Raw genomic sequence first — 13,637 nt, 5'->3', positions numbered from 1 at the left:
GCTCATTTTACTGTAAACTAATGTGATCCATCTGCATTTCCTTCCATCTGATTTGTTTCTGCCTGGTGTTGATGGCTGAAGTGTAATGCTGGCTCCAGGGATCAGCCTATTTTGCCTCCCTGGCGCATCAGCACACACAACGGCTGCAATGCTGGCTCTAGGGATCAACCACAGTGCGGCCTCCCCAGTGCATCAGCATGACAACCGTCTGGACTGAGCTGAGTAGGGTACATCTCTGGGGTCTTCAAGTGGGCACTTTCCATCCTTGGTGTTTCGTCGACTAGCCCTCTACACCTTAAGAGGGCTCGACAGTGATTCTGGCGTCCCAGCATCACCCCCCTCCGTCTCCCACTCAGCTAAGCCCAGATTACTTACCTTCCTTTACACTGATGTTGCTTTCTTTCTACTGTGCTTGAGGCCCCCAACCAGAATCTTTTCATCTCAACCAGAGCCAATTGCTGCTCCTCTCTGCTGCTTCAGATAAGTTCTTCACTATGCGTTGCAACTCTTGACCACTGAATCCAATGTCTCTGAGAAAACAGATCGTGGAGTGTGCCACAAATCCTCGACAATCCACCTCCACTGGGTAAACCTGGACTCTCCATCCTCGCTGTTCTGCTTCAGCAGCTAGTTGAGTGTACCGAAGTTTCTTCCTTTCATACGCCCCATCCACAGCATCTTTCCATGGCACTGTTAACTCTACCAGGTGAACAAGGCATGCTGATCCAGACCACAAGACAATATCAGGTTGATGGTTAGTGGGTTTAATCTCTGGTGGGAAAATAAGCCGTTGTCCAACATCTGCCAGCATTTTCCAGTCTCTAGCAGCTTCCAGTTGTCTTGGGCAAGGATTGGTTTTAACACCTTTTCTTGGTGGTTGCTCTCCTGGGCGGAGGAATGTTGTCTTTTGTGTGTAATGTTTTGATGGACCTTATTGGTCATGTTACGCTTGTCTTCCAATACTAAGGCCAAACATCGCAGCACCTGGTCATGGCGCCAAGTAAACGGTCCTTGGCTAAGAGCCACCTTACATCCTGTTAAAATGTGTCTTAATGTAGCTGACGAGGAACACAAAGGACACCACGGATCCTCTCCTACCCATAGATTAAGGTTCTGTGGTGATGGGAGAACATCATATGTTGACCTGATGAGGAAACTGGTGTACAACTGTACAACTTTTCTTTGTACTTTTCTTTCTCTTTGTGGTGTTCTTGGATTGGGGGTGGGATTCTCCAAATAAGCAATACCAAAATAAACTAGGCTTGTAAAGAAATGCTTTAATAAAAAGTGTATCCATACTTCAGATACAGTTAGCACTTATCCATGCTGTATCTGTATCCTTAAAGTCACTCTGTATCTCACTTGGAGTTAATAATCTTGATACAATGTAGCACAGTAACTGAAGGCTGCCTTATTTCTGTGTCAAAATACATAAGAATGCACCATTTCTTTTCCTAAAACCGTCCAGCCTAAGTGGACCCTACATTATCAATTCAATTGACTACCATTTCTGTCACCCCTATGTCTGCCACCGAACAGTAGGTTTGTTAACATTATGTATATTGTCATGTGCATATGCATGGCAGCTTTTTGGTCCCTTTGGAGGTGCAAACACCATTTACATAGATAGAGAATATACAGAGAATAATACACCTGTGAGAGATGTCTTTAAGAATGTGTAGTCTCCAACTTATTAAGAACACTTTTATAAGAAATGGGCATTACCTTGGTCTGGCAGGTTCAGGCTCCCAGTTTCCTAATACTGTATAAACCAGTGGTGTCCAATTTCAAACAAAGAACAGGAATGGCAGGTTCAATGTTGCCCACCCCTGATATAAACTTTAAAGTACAGTGGGATAGGTAGATAGGGAAAGAGAGAGAGTTGCATCCCTTCCCTGAACTGATGTGTGATATGCAACAATATGTGCCAGCAGGCAAGTTGCAGAAAATGATGTTCAAATTGTAATGACAAGGCTACAAAATCTGGTAAATTGAGAATAACATGCACAGAATGCCACATTTTACTCCACTAACCCATGTATATAAATGTCATGCAATGATTTACCAACAGTGCCAGGTGTTGCAGTGCCAATTGATAGAGTCTTAACTGTGACAAATTAAATGTGGTTGTCAGTTTCACTAAAACTTAACAGCCTGAACAGTCGGGGGCTCCCGAGTGGCGCATCCAGTAAAGGCACTCCGCATGGAGTGCAGGATGCGCCCTATAGCCTGGAGATTGCAGGTTCAAATCCAGGCTATGTCATTGCTGACCATGACCGGGGGTTCCTAGGGGGTGGCGCACAATTGGCCAAGCGCCGCCCGGGTAGAGAGGGATTAGGTCAGGAGGACAATCCACGGTTCACCGTGCACCAGCAACCCCTGTGGCTGATAGGGCGCCTGCGGGTCTGCAGTGGAGCCATTCAGATCTGTGTTGTCCTCCAACACTATAGGTCAGACGGCTTCGCTGTGGATCCGCAGTGCGAAAAATGACGGCTTGGCAGCAACACATTTCGCAGGACGCGTGTTTCAGCCTCCGTTTCCCGAGTCGCCGGGGGTTGCAGCGGTGAACCGGGATAAAAATAATAATTGGGCATTCCAAACTGGGGAGAAAACCGGGGTAAAAACCATTGTCGATGACTAAATTAAAAAAAAAAATCATCATTTGGATTATTACAGAAATTCTCTATGCAAAATGACAGCCTAAAAACAAATGACTTCTGAAGTCTTCAGTGTTAATGGCATAGAAGGATAACAGCTTTGAAACAGTTGCATCCAGAATAACCATCTGTCACTTCCTTTGCTGGAGTGGGGTAGATTTATTACTGTTATTACCAGCTGAGACTTCAAAGCTATGAGAATTGTTTGAATTGTCTGAAATGGCATTTTTTCATTCCCCGGCCTTCAGAATGGGTTATCTCTGTTTAGATCTGGTACACCTAGTTTTAATCCTGATCTGCTATAGATAACATCCCCATGTTCAATGATTCAAATTACCAATAGCACAATGTTTTTAGCTTACCTTGTATTAATGGATTCAGCCTGTCCTAGAAATTATGCTCAAATAACATGATAACCAACCTGCTGCAGCCATATACAGAACTGTATAAACTAACAGCAAAGGGGATTTTTTTTAATTCATTTGCTTCCAGTTCCTACCCTTGCAGTTTATTTTGGTGGGTTTAATCTTGACTTTTTAAATTGATAAATAACAGCATGTGGAAAAGCGTTGGTTAATTAACTAATCAAGTCCTGTAATAATATATTAGAACTACCCAAATATCAATCAACATGCATTTAAACCACGTGCTTGCCATTCATTTCAGTCACAATAAAATGTTCAGCACATCATGATTGTGCATAATTAATTGTCAATGGGGTAATCGTCAACTACATTAAAACATTCATTAAATATGAACTTCGACAACACAATTTAAGCTCTTAAATACTAGGACCAAGCCAGCTCTCTTGGTGAATGCATTCCTAGTTTCTAAGATGATTGATTGAAATCATAGTCATTTTCGCAAGTGATTTTTGACCGATGCCTTTCTTTCTATAACTGTACTTACTACATAAAAGTCTGCCTGCCACTTGTGAGTAAAATGCTAAATTAACTAAATTGCTAATACATTTTGGGGTTTCTGACATTAGGCTGACAGGGGTGCTTTCGCATCTAAATTGGGCATGAAAAAAAGTATTTAATTTATTCCAGCAATTTATACAATTTATGCAGTGTTGTAACCTTTTCTGAAGTGTTCCCAGTTAAATGTGGGATGTTGCACACTTTGATTTTGTGTCTCCAAATTAGCTCTACTTTGACATCCATGACCCACATTTAACTACTGTATTTTGAAGCAAAATATGCAAATTGATTACCCAAAATGACACTGATTACGTGATGTCTAGTTGCTTGTCAACACAAAGATATAAAGGTGTTAAAAAAATGGTTGTGTCTTTTGTCTGTGTTCTTTGTAGTGACAATGAACTTACCTTTGAAAATAAGAAATATAACTGCAAGTAGAAAAGAAACACTCACTCATAGTGTAGAATGCAAGTGTATTTGGAATCATACGAGAGGAAAATGTATTGGTAATGTTAAACCCGTTGCTGGAGGTGACTTGGGTTTCAAATGATTGAAGAGATAAGGCATGAGCAGAAATGTATGGAACGAAATATGGTAAACAGTGAACACGGGTAACCTTGGAAAATGGATGTTATGGTTAGTGATTGGTTGCATTTGCATGGAGTAACAGCTGAAGGGCTATATTCTATTGATAATTAGTAAGATAACAAAAACAGACTGCAGTCTGAGCCCAGTATAGTATAAATAAAGGCATGGAGGCAGACACAGTCAGAAAAGCCTCTCATACTTCCAGGACCATTGTGGACCAGCGGTGAATCGGTCTGAGGGCTATCTCTCCAGGGATTCAGGTAATCCACTTAGTTGTTAATACTAGTGGCACATATTGTATCTAAACAATAACATTCAATGTAGAATGTAATGTGGGTATTTGGAACTAATAAATGGTAAGCATTGTTAAAATTTGAACCATGGTCTCGTCTCATCATTATAGTGTAACAAAGTAGTCAATTCCATGGTTACCTTAATTCATAAACCTTTTACAGTATCTGCCTGTTACAGACATTTTAAAATCAAATATGAGAAACTATTGCTGTGTTGTCTAGACTATATACATTTATTTTTTTACATCATTCATAATTAATATATGTAATTGGCTCTAATGAAATGAGGGATACCTGCCTGTGATTAAGCAGGCAGGTATACAAAGGTCACAAATGGTTGTTTGGGTTGTGGTGTGGAAGCCAAAAGTCTGTGTGAAGGCTGGGAGAAACTTTAAAAGGGACTGTGTGAACCTGGGCGTGCATGTAAAACTTGTATACTGTGTGTAACAAGTTGTTTTGTTGAACCAGTAAACTGCTCAGCCATCCTGATTAGTTAGGAACTGACAGAAGTTTAGTTAGTGCTCCCAATTGGAGTTAGGCTTTTATTTTGCTTGTTTTATTTGTTTTGTTACAGTGTTTTATGTAAATAATAAAAGTGTGCAGAAAAAGCGCTTCACTAAAAGTCTGTCTCTGGGTGAGTGCTAGACCTGCCGTTGTCTGCCTTGACCGCCAGTCACGTTACCACAAAGGTTTGAATTGTGAACACATGCTTATTGACAAAATATGTTTAGTTACCACTGTACAAAAAGATCCGACCTGCTTGCACAAAGAGTCTGCCCAACTGATTTAAACAGCGGCTGATCTAAATGTGCCATAATAGGAAAAAAAAACCTTCCTAACAGTGATGTCATTTGCTATGTCATCTCTTGATTTTCTAGTCTTTACAATTTTCTTTTATGGTCATTCATTTTTCACCAGAAACCTGAAACTTGACATTCAGCTGATGTACAGTTTCATTATAATGTTACATTGCGTGTGTTACTTCCCTGCAAAGGATTCATGAATAGTGTGCTAAAATAATGTCATTGTGATCGCATCTTAAATGCGACTGATATAACTTTTATTTAATAGCAATGTGGGCAGTTTTATTTGTATTTGTTCAAGAAAAAAACACCAACGTAATAAACAGCTATCACTGTTTTCTACTGACAGCACAGTGTTGCATTATATCTGTTCTTTGGAGCTGTAAATATTATTTTCTCCAGGTTATATAGGTCAACAAAAACATGTCAGCCAGACTACAGGGTAGCTGACTGCCAAATATATCTACATCTATTTATCTGACATCTACCCTTGAATGATTCATAGATCACAGTATTACTTGCTCATTGGCGGCATCACAAGTCAAAAGGTGTTAAAGAAAAGGTGTCTGGGAGACATTTCTGCCCAGCAGACATAGTTTGACCTTTACATAGTCTTTACAGTATGAATAGGATTAAATTATTCAACATGTGTCTATATCTGCCATCATGCTTTAAACAAATGGTACAACAGTATGCGCTACACTAAATAAGAGGAGAATTTCCTCGCCCTGTGTGATGCGCCTGCCTGCGGGAACCAAGATCGCTACATTGGTGTCAGAAGTGGACGCAGGTACCCCGGTACGCACTCGTCGGACTGTAGCCTGGTGAGCAAGTCCGGGGCGGACTTGAGGCTGGCAGGGGACAGTGTAGCGTGCACGGGGGAAGGCAGCAGGAGGACTGGTAGGTGACATAATAACACACAGAGACATAAGCCCAATATACCCTCCTTGCAAGGGAGCCAGGTCTCTTATACAGCGGTATCGGCGCTATGCTTCAGTGCGAGAGGTCTCGGGTTCGCGCCCGCCCTCCCCCTCTGTGTGAATTGCCTCGCCCCGTGTGGATGCGCCTGCCCGCGGGAACCAAGATCGCTACAATATTATAGTCAGAGAAGTTGCTACTCTCGATAGTCAGCTACTGTGTTCACCGAGTCTCCTGTGAATCTCAGTTTCTTGTGCTCTCCCTTTCCAGGTCAACATGCTCCCTACAAATTTAGATTTTTTTTTAAAACTGTAAAGATACTTCAATAATGCAAAAAAGAAACGATAATATTTATTCCTTATTGATCGTCTTGTTATAGCAATGTAAAGCATCCCGACTCTCCAAAAACAGAATATTGCATTTACAGTATTATATAGATTACCTTCCAAAACGTTGATAGGTTAGATGGCGCCGAGAAATCAGTCGAGTCGCTTACTCACCAGTCACAAACACGGATTGCAAGTCCGTGGATTCAACTGTGTTTTTTTTTTTCTTGTTTTTTTTTTTTTGTTAATTGAAAACTCATACTTTTTGTTCATGTGCTTCTGGCGATTCAGATCAGACAGGCTGCAATTAGCTATCCCGGCATCCATTGCCTACAGTAACTACCACATGCAGTATATTCACAAGTAACCATTGAGACGTTGGGAACCAAGGAAGTATAAAAAGCCTGATTTAAACATGCAAACTCAAGCTGTGCAGCAAAATTTGATGCATATTTTTTTACGCATAATATATTTTTTTCAATGCATGAAACACACAGTACGCAGCTTATCAGGCGCACTGAAGGGGAGTATGCCTATTTGTGTTTAAAAAGTTCCTTTCATATGCAATGTATTGTATGTAAAGCCCATATATCCTCAAATGTATTTTCATTAAATGTACTATTGAACTTACTATGGTGAACCTTAATATATCATGGTTAACCATTATGCTCCACATGGCTTACCAGTTAAATTGTAACAGGTTACTTCATTGTATTTGAATATTGACATGAATAGACCAATTCAAAGATAAAGTTTTATTGAGCGAGTCATGCCACAAATACAGGCATATAGAAATTTGAATATTGTTACTTTGGAACTATAGGGACTGGATGGAGCATTTGTTTTTCATTTTACCACCAAACTGGAGTTCTGCAATGGTGACAGTCAAGACAGGTAAGACATTTAATGATCTATTCAGGGGTCATCAAATGGGAAACAATTGCCCCACCGGCAGTTGTTCAACATTTACTCATCAGTCTCTATAATTGTTGGATGGTAGTGATTTATGGCCATCCCTGCTTTAAGTCTAACCTGTGTGATTTACTGCTGCTGTTTAAGCTACTGTGTGGTCTTTGGGAAGCGAGAACTAGGAAGCATAGTTATACAGCATAGTCAAACAAACTAGACAAAAAAAAACTGTGCGGTGCTCCATTATAATGCCATAGATGTGCACAATGTGCTGTCTAGTTGTTCACATGCAGCTTAATCATACAGGTAGTTTGCATTTTTTGCAGTGTATGCGTTCTGCATACCTAACAGGACCATCTCTCTCCTGCGTGAAAGACAGGGATCCCAATCATACAATATTCAGGACTCATAGTCTTGCATATGTTTCTCAAGTCATAAAGGTTCTGCAGTTGGAACTCCCTTGCTACGGATAGATGGAGACAAAAGATGATCAGAAGATTTAAGGTTAATAACAGGAGGAGAATGTCTTGTCAATCTGCAAGTCTAATGTCCTTTTAATATTAATGAATGCCAAAGTTTATTACTCTAGCAGGGCTGTAATTCAGCAGCTGAATACTGTAAATTCTCTTGGTCCCTTTACTATTTACGGTATTTTGTATATTAATCATTCAGCAACTGTTTGTTTTTCAGATAACACTACGTTATATAAAACAATTATAAATCCAGTAACAGATACAATAACTTCAGTATTCATTCTGTTTCTGATTGCTTAATTCAACTGTAATGATGTGCTTTTCTTTTTCTTTTAATATATAAATATTGAATAAATATTGAATATTTTATTGAGACTTGGACTTTTTACAGCTATGGCCAAAAGTTTTGCATTACCATAGAATTTTATAACTGAGACAATTATAAAATAAAATAAAAAATGATATGAACATAATTTAGCTATTTTATTTAACATCATGTAATGAAAGAAACTACGAAATGATATTGCAACAGTCTACCAGAAGCCATAATAGTAGTACTTAGTATTTGCAGTGCATTCCGTTTTGTTTTAAGACTTCCTTAATCCTCTCAAACATGAACTCAATGAGGCGCTGAAGGGTCGAGTTATCCTTTAGATTCCTCCATGCAGCATTTACACCTGATTCCAGTTTGTTTCTGTTGCATGGTTGACTTCCTGTCCTATCACACCCCAAACATTCTTAAAAGGATTGGCGTGATGCTGTCGTTTTCTAACCATTTCTTCACTTGTTTGGCTCCATGGCAAGGGGCTCCGTCAGCTTGGAAGTAGAAATCACAGAAAATGGTTCTGAGCTGTAGGAAGGAGGTGGTTTTGGAGTTTTTTCAGGTGCCAGTCCTTGTTCATTGCTGTCCCTTTGGGTAAAACGTGTATGGATCCTGTGCCTTTGGCAGAAAATAATTCCCAGATAAGGACAGTTTCCAGGTTAGTTTGGCAGTATTGAGCTTAAATCTGAAAAAAGTTCACAGATTTGTTTTTCAATTTTTTTTAATTTTTTTTTTTATTACAGTATTACATAATATAAAAGCATTTACAGTGGTCCAGCATGCAATAAGCAGTACATTTGGGTGAATATGCTAAAATTAAACAGTGCTTGAGTGATGCAAGCAGCAAACAAAACATTTTGATAGCAAATGGTTGTTCCAACAACCAGGATGTAAGTCACCTACCTGTTTGTGAATTTGGAGAGTACAAACAACATGTAACAGATGAGTTATTTTATTCTGATTTGTGGGGACACTGTTCAAGTATTGATGGCATTAAATGACCACTCGAATTCTGTGGACTGTTTACTTTAGTTCTGCTTTTGTTTTGTATTGCATGTATTATAGTATTAAAATGTAATGATACTGTTCACAGAGTCAGCGTCTTACTGAATACCAAAAGTTGTATTCTGTTAAATGTAATGGTTATCCACTGGAATGGTCAATGCTGAATAATGGTCTGTAAATCCTACTAATGGGCTATGTCAGGACCAGCGCTTGCTGAATTCATAATCACAAAATTGGAGGTGGGGTGCAATAAAATGCAAGCTCTTTTGAGTTTGTGCATTCAGCATTTGTCAAAATTGAGCCCAATGTGTGAAACTAAAATGAGCAATATTAACACTCGCATCACAGAAATAAAATATGCGTCGGTCTTGTTTTTCACCTAAAACAGTGACCCTTAGTGCTGTGAATTCCCTGATATCCCTGGTCTAAATGCACTTCTTGGTATAAATAGAAAGCCTCACTTCTAAAGTTAAAACATTCAATCATAAGACTATAAAAATCTTCGCGGAGTAGATCGACTTTTTGATTATCGCTTACTTCAGTGAGCATAGCCAGTATTCTTTATACTCAGATTTGTGAACATTTCTCATCATAAAATCCTTGAACCCAAATGAAAACTGTCACAAAAGATCAGACTTTGTGTGCGTTTTCTGGTGACTTGGGGCTTTATTCCATTCAGTTATTTTCGAAGCGATAATGAATGACAGGCTTGAGCCCATGGCTGCCTGTTGAACTTGTTAGTTTGTCCTGCAGGGTTAAATACAGTTGTTATTTCAGTGGTAAATTATTTTACATGTTGTTAGCCATCAGAAACATAACAACATGCTCACAAGCCCCTTTGTTCTGCATGTGATCTGTTTGTGTTCTCTGACTCCCAACGGGTGAAGCTCAGTTGTTGGCCTGCAACAATGCTTCAAGCATGCTCCCCATTTACTTTTTGGGTTACACATGATTAGACAGTTTTCTATGTGCTATTTGGAGCACAAGTATAAGGCTCAGGTGGGGTCCTGTAATTACAGTAACACAAGAAAACAGCATTTTGGTATGAACAAGAAAACTGCTTTTTGGTAAGAACAGCATTTTGGTACTCCGTAACTTAATGTTTTTTCCATGGTAGATTTACTGAGCGCTCTGTGGGCCCTCAGCCATGAGCAAATCAGCATGACCAGGATTCAAATCTGCAAACTCCTGTATGTATGACTCAACCTGCATTCTATGTGGCATTACCTTAAAAGTGCTATTGCAACATACAGCACTCAATGAAAATAACTTTTCAATAATATAAAAGACGAGCAAGTCTGTTTTCAATGGGGTTTTTTTCACATGCTGTTGAGTCAGCGTTGAGTTTCATCTTTTCTCTTTCTCCCTCTGTAAAACTATAAAATTACACCAATTGTAAATAGGTATTTCAAACCAAGATGTTCTGTTCAAGAATGGAATGGCTTTCAGAGTACACAAAACAAGGGGAGTGAGTGAATCTTGCTTGCACATAACACTGATAGGAGTTGTGGTTGAAATTGTTTGGGCTATTATTGGTATTCACTGAATTTCTGCTTGCTGAGTGAGGCATTAGAAATACCTCAGCAAAGCACGTTTTATACTCTGACTCGCTCAACCTACAGATCTCAAACTAGCGAGGTACTGTGAAAGGAGTCCTGACGTCATTGCCAGTGTAACACTTTGAATGTAATGAAAGCCATTTTTTCTCCCTGACATTAGTGGTGTGAATGCCTTGTAAACTGCTTGGTCTCCTAGTTTCCAAAAAGGAATAACCTATTTTTTATTTTTTCCAAATGCTTTTATGAATATATTAGTATTTTATCAAGGTGTTTACTGTCTATATAATTAACTCATATTATTTTAAAGGAATGCAACATATAATTATGGTGATATAACTGAAGGCCACTTATTAACTTTATAAATAAAATGTTAATAAAAATAAATTGTAAAGGGTTCATTTTGTATTTTCTGAAAACCAATAAGAAATAAGTAATTGACAAGAAAAATGCATTAAAAAAGAAAATACTGGCACCCTACACTTATTATACCATAATTCAAGGTAACAGATCAAGGACAAGCATTTAGTAAACTTTAACCACATTTGAATAAAACAAAAAAGCAAAATAAACTATTTCTAATAATTTTACAAATAATCTTCATCAAAAAGATTATTTGTTAAACTACCAGAAATTGTGTGTTCTGGTCTTTGTCATATTAATTTGTAACTAATGTTTACTAAATGCTTGTATTTAACATGTGTTCTTGAATTATCTTATACTAAGTGTAGGGTGCCATTACTTTTGTCTGTGACTGTATATGAAGAATATATATACAGTGCCTATAGAAAGTCTACACCCCCTTGAATTTTTTCACATTTTGTTGTGTCAGTGCCTCAGAGTTTCATGCATTTAAATGAGGATTTTTTTCCACTTATCTACACACCATACTCCACACTGTTAAGGGGAAAAAAGTTTTTATTGAGAAAAAAAAAATTATTATTATTATTATTATTATTATTATTATTATTATTATTATTATTATTATTATTATTATTATTATTGTTGTTGTTTATTTCTTAGCAGATGCCCTTATCCAGGGTGACTTACAATTGTTATATTAAAAATACAAAACTGAAAGATCATAATTGGATAAGTCTCCACACCCCTGAGTTAATACTTGGTGGAAGCACCTTTGACAGCAATTACAGCTGTGAGTCTGTGGGGATAGGTCTGTAACAAATTTGCACACCTAGATTTGGCAATATTTGACCATTCTTCTTTACAAAACTGTTCAAGCTCTGTCAAGTTTCGATTGGATTTAGGTCGGGGCTCTGACTGGGCCACTCAAGGACATTTACCTTTTTGTTCCTTAGCCACTCCAGTGTACCTTTGGCTGTGTGCTTTGGGTCATTGTCATGCTGAAAGTTGAACTTCCGTCCCAGTTTCAGCTTTCTTGCAGAGGGCAGCAGGTTTTCTTCAAGGACTTCTCTGTACTTTGCTCCATTCATTTTCCCTTCTATCCTGACAAGTGCCCCAGTCCCTGCCGATAAGAAACATCCCCATAACATGATGCTGCCACCACCATGCTTCACAGTAGGGACGGTGTTCTTTGGGTGATGCGCTGTGTTGGGTTTGCACCAAACATAACACTTTGCATTTAGGCCAAAAAGTTCCATTTTAGTTTCTTCAGACCACAAAACTTTTTCCACATGGCTACAGAATCTCCTGAGTGTTTTTTTGCATACTTCAAACGGGATTCAAAGTGGGCTTTCTTGAGTAATGTCTTCCTTCTTGCCACCCTACCATACAGGCCAGATTTGTGGAGTGCTTGGGATATTGTTGTCACATGCCACACTTTGACCAGTCTTGGCCATAAAAGCCTGTAGCTCTTGCAAAGTTGCCATTGGCCTCTTGGTAGCCTCTCTGATCAGTCTCCTTCTTGCTCGGTCATCCAGCTTTTAGGGACGGCCTGATCTAGGCAGGGTCTTGGTGGTTCCATACACCTTCCACTTCTTAATAATCATCTTGACCATGCTCCAAGGGATATTCAAGGCCTTTGGTATTTTTTTATACCCATCCCCTGATCAGTGCCTTTCAACAACTTTGTCCCAGAGTTCTTTTGAAAGCGCCTTGGTGCTCATGGTTGAGTCTTTGCTTTGAAATGCACTACCCAGCAGAGGGAACCTACAGTAGATAAATGAAAAAAAATTTTTTTAATGCATTTTAATTCCAGGCTATAAGGCAACAAAAGGTGAACATTTTGAAAGGGGGTGTAGACTTTCTATAGGCACTGTAGACAGTACCAGTACTGCTTGATTTAGATACATTTTGTCAAGTCATTTTATGGAGACGTGTATGTAAGTTTAAAAGGCATACATCACAGAGCATTTCTGGAGCACTGATTCAACATGGCAAGTGTGCCAGCTGTTGAAATTGTTCTGGAGGGAGGGTTATGTGGCCATTCCTCAATGATTACCATCTTTAATCAGTCAGACTGGCTTCTACACTGTATGCCATAGGTGTTTATTTTATCACATTACATAACGGTCATTGGTCAGGTTTGTAACATGGTGTCACGGATAGCTTGTGTGGTGATGTCAGACCAGGAAACGCCGGACACAGTGTGGTGAGTGAAAGGTGCTGCTGCACACATTTATTAAATAAAACAAATGGTTTATCCTGACACCGGAAATGCTGCCATTGACAACGCTGGCAGCAGTAATGCTGACAGCTGTGCCGGGACTTGCTTGCTAATCGTTCAATCTGCCTCCGGCACAGTCTGCACGTGAACCAATTGTGACATCCCTGTGCCCACATACCAACTTACATTTTAATCACCCATGCTACATAACCCACACTATACAAATAAACCAAATACCCCCCGGGGCGGGGTTACCCTGGCACACGTGGTTTTCTGTCCA

The sequence above is a fragment of the Acipenser ruthenus genome, chromosome 3 (genome assembly GCF_902713425.1).
Source record: "Acipenser ruthenus chromosome 3, fAciRut3.2 maternal haplotype, whole genome shotgun sequence".
Lineage (NCBI taxonomy): Eukaryota > Metazoa > Chordata > Actinopteri > Acipenseriformes > Acipenseridae > Acipenser > Acipenser ruthenus.
Note: the sequence above shows the minus strand (reverse complement) of the source record.